Genomic DNA, 3,328 nt, shown 5'->3' with positions numbered 1-3,328 from the left:
CGCTGAGATGCTCACAGAACAAGGGAAGACCGATAACAAGGACCTTCCTCCAGAGCCAACAGAGAGGGCCTTCCCCTGGAGCTGATACCCTGAGATTGGACTTGTAGCCTTCTAGACTGTGAGAGAATAAACTTCTTTTTGTTGAAGGCACCCACTTGTGGTATTTCTGTTATAGCAGCACTAGATGACTAAGACGTCAACAATCATAAAGAAAGCTATGGGCAAAATAAATGGAGAAGTCTTTGTATCTTTATAAAGTATTTGCCTAAGCAAGTTTAATAGCTTGCCTATATATGGACATAGTATATATTACGGAGTTTGTAATTTATCAACATATTTGATTCAAATCACCTACAACCACTTTTACCTCTTTTAAGTTCCTCCTAAAAGATCATTAACATTTTAATTTAGGTCTTTTTCCATATATTGACTTTCACGGAGTTAAGTTGATGGTCTTTTGACTATTTTTAAATACCACACTTTGGTTGTAATAATTTGCACACAAGATATTCTTAAGGAATAGTTTGGACTATAAAAACTTCAGTTGTAATAAGCTGAGATTTTGATAATTCAAAATGGAGGGAAAACATGAGTGCCCAAAGACACCTACAAAATAGTAAAAGATAAACCAATCTGCTATTTAAAGGATGTAACAACCACACTGAACACTGCTTTCAATACTAGTTATAAAAACTAACACATATGAAACACTCTGTGTTCCAGACACTGTTCATATATTACATTTAATCCTCATAACAGCCTGCGGAAGATACTATCATTTATCTTCATTTTACAGATAAGAAAACTGAGGTCCATACAAGTTATTTAAGTTGGACAGTGGCAGACCCAGGGCTTGAACCAAAGTCTGTGACTTCAAAGCGTATACTCATAACCACGCTACCGTCTTGTGGTGGCTTGATTCTGCGTATTTTCCTCGTCTGATATGTATTTAATTTCCCTACTAAACCACAAAGTCCTTGAAGCCAAGAACTGTATCTTATTAATTCAACAGACACTGAGCAGTAGACAACAAACATCCCTGGCATTATTCTAGGATGTTCTATGCACCGTTCTAGGCACTATGCTAGAGCAGTGAACAAAACAGACGTAATCCCTGTTCCCAAAGAGTTTACTTCATGTGAGTGAGAGAGGACAGACAATAAAACAATAAATAAGTGCTGTAAAGACAATAAAGCAGGATAATGTGGTGGATGCGTGGCTTCTTAGATGGTGACCTAATGCAAAGGAGCAGATTCTCAAATTAGACTCATACGAACCAGAGACTTTACACACTATCAAAGCTTTATTAATACTTTCAAGGATATAGGCAATCAAGAGGCTCAGAAGAGAAGATCTAGGACATCGAGGGCAGCTCCTCAGGTCCTTCCTTCCAACATCGGACATGCACTCTTTAGCCCGGAGAAATACATAAGGCTTCTAAGTGAGGTTTGCCGATCACCTCACATAGGAAGAATGTTTAAGTTATTGATACCTCCATTCTATCTCCCAGAGAGTTGTATAGTTTACATGACAGTCTCTAGGGAACCATGTTTCATATATTCAGAGCTTCTGGTGTTACATACTATACTTTAGCCAGGGACATCCTGTTAAGCACATTCTACAGATAAGGTCTCTTCCTCCTTGCAATATCATTAGTCTATTTACTTGGAGGTCTAATTGACAAGGTGATTAGACCAGGTCATCTGCCTTCTTTTCTTTCACCTGGAAATGTACCCTGGTAAAAGAAGTTAATGGATCACTGACCTTAACACCTTCCCTAGATGGTATGGTCAGGGAACACTCCTGTGTGGAAGTGACATTTGACCCATCACTTTTCATACCCCAAAATTATTACAAATATTACCCATTATCAATTCTACACATCCCTAATTTTACATGACAAACACCACACTCTTATTTCCAACAATATTGTATACTAAATAATCTGAAATTCTCCTGCTACAAACATCCAAAAATTCTGGATAAAACAGAACAAATATTTTGAATTCACAGCTGAGTTTTCATGAAAATGAAAGAGAGTCCCAGTGGCCAAAAACAAAGGAAGAACTAAAAACAAGAGTGGAAGTCTTGAGCACTGATGTTATAATGACCCTGGGGGTGAAAGGTATGGGGTGTGGGTCTCCATAGCCTAGTTTGGGTTTCACTGCTCACAGGGATAGAGACTTTGGGCCATGCAAGGTGGGAAAGTTGGAACTAAGAGCTCCAAAGAAGTGAACACTCATGAAGAACCTAGATGAAACAATAAACTTGGAAAAAGAAAAAAAAATCCAACCACTAGCAGAAGGAAATTATAAAAAAGAGGTTTATCTGACACGGCCCTGATCAGATGTGGGGGAAAAAAGGTTTTCCTTAAATTTGAGCTATGGGTTCATAAAGTCTATTAAAAAAATTTAATTGGTGCCTGATACACTTTATTTGTTCCATAAATATTGGCTAGATGCCTTTATTCATACTACTATCCTCTACTAAAAGGCCCCACATTCTTCCTCCCACCTATTCAAATTCTACCCAAGGTCAAAGGCCAACTCAAGTTCTTCCTCCTTCAGATAACCTTCCCCAATTACCCTATCCAGAGTTCATTTACCTTACCTTCTATAGTGGAAACCCCAGTGGCATAGTGGTTAAGAGCTATGGCTGCTAACCAAAAGGTTGACAGTTGAAACCCACCAGGTGTTCCTTGGAAACCCTATGAGGCAGTTCTACTCTGTCCTGTAGGGTTGCCTATGAGTTAGCATTGACTTGACCCCAAAGGGTTTGGTTTTTTTGGTTTTCTGCAGTGGTTCTTAACCTTGTAGGAGAGGATAAAGAGTCACAGATGCCTTTGAGAATCTGATGAAAACCAAAATCTTCTATTTATAAAAATGCACATGTCATATACACACAAAATTTTGCATAAATCATCAGGGGGTCCACATCCCTCTGAAACTCACACAGAGCCCCAATAAAGAACCTCTGACTCTGAGACTTCACCATCCCCCACCCTTCCTCCTGAAGCCACCTTAACAAAAGCACAGAGCACTACAGGAGCTAAGCGAGGCATAGAAAGAAGCTAGTTAAGCTTACCTCATAGATAACTGACTCACAGAGAGGTAAAGTGACTTAAAGCCACACACACTCTGGAGAGGCCGAGATGGAGCCAGAACCTGTCTCCCAACTGCTATGCTAGGGTTCTTGGGAAAAGTGTGTTTGAATAATTTATTATTGATTCACAGAACTCTAAAACTGAGAAATAATGTTAGACATTTTTCAGATGAGGTAATAATTCTTTGGAGAATTTGTCCTCAGGTAATCAGGCCAGAAATTACCA

Source organism: Trichechus manatus, unplaced genomic scaffold, assembly GCF_000243295.1.
Source record: "Trichechus manatus latirostris isolate Lorelei unplaced genomic scaffold, TriManLat1.0 scaffold00018, whole genome shotgun sequence".
In the NCBI taxonomy this organism is placed as follows: Eukaryota; Metazoa; Chordata; class Mammalia; order Sirenia; family Trichechidae; genus Trichechus; species Trichechus manatus.
The sequence above is the reverse complement of the archived record's forward strand: the minus strand, read 5'-3'. Positions refer to the sequence as shown.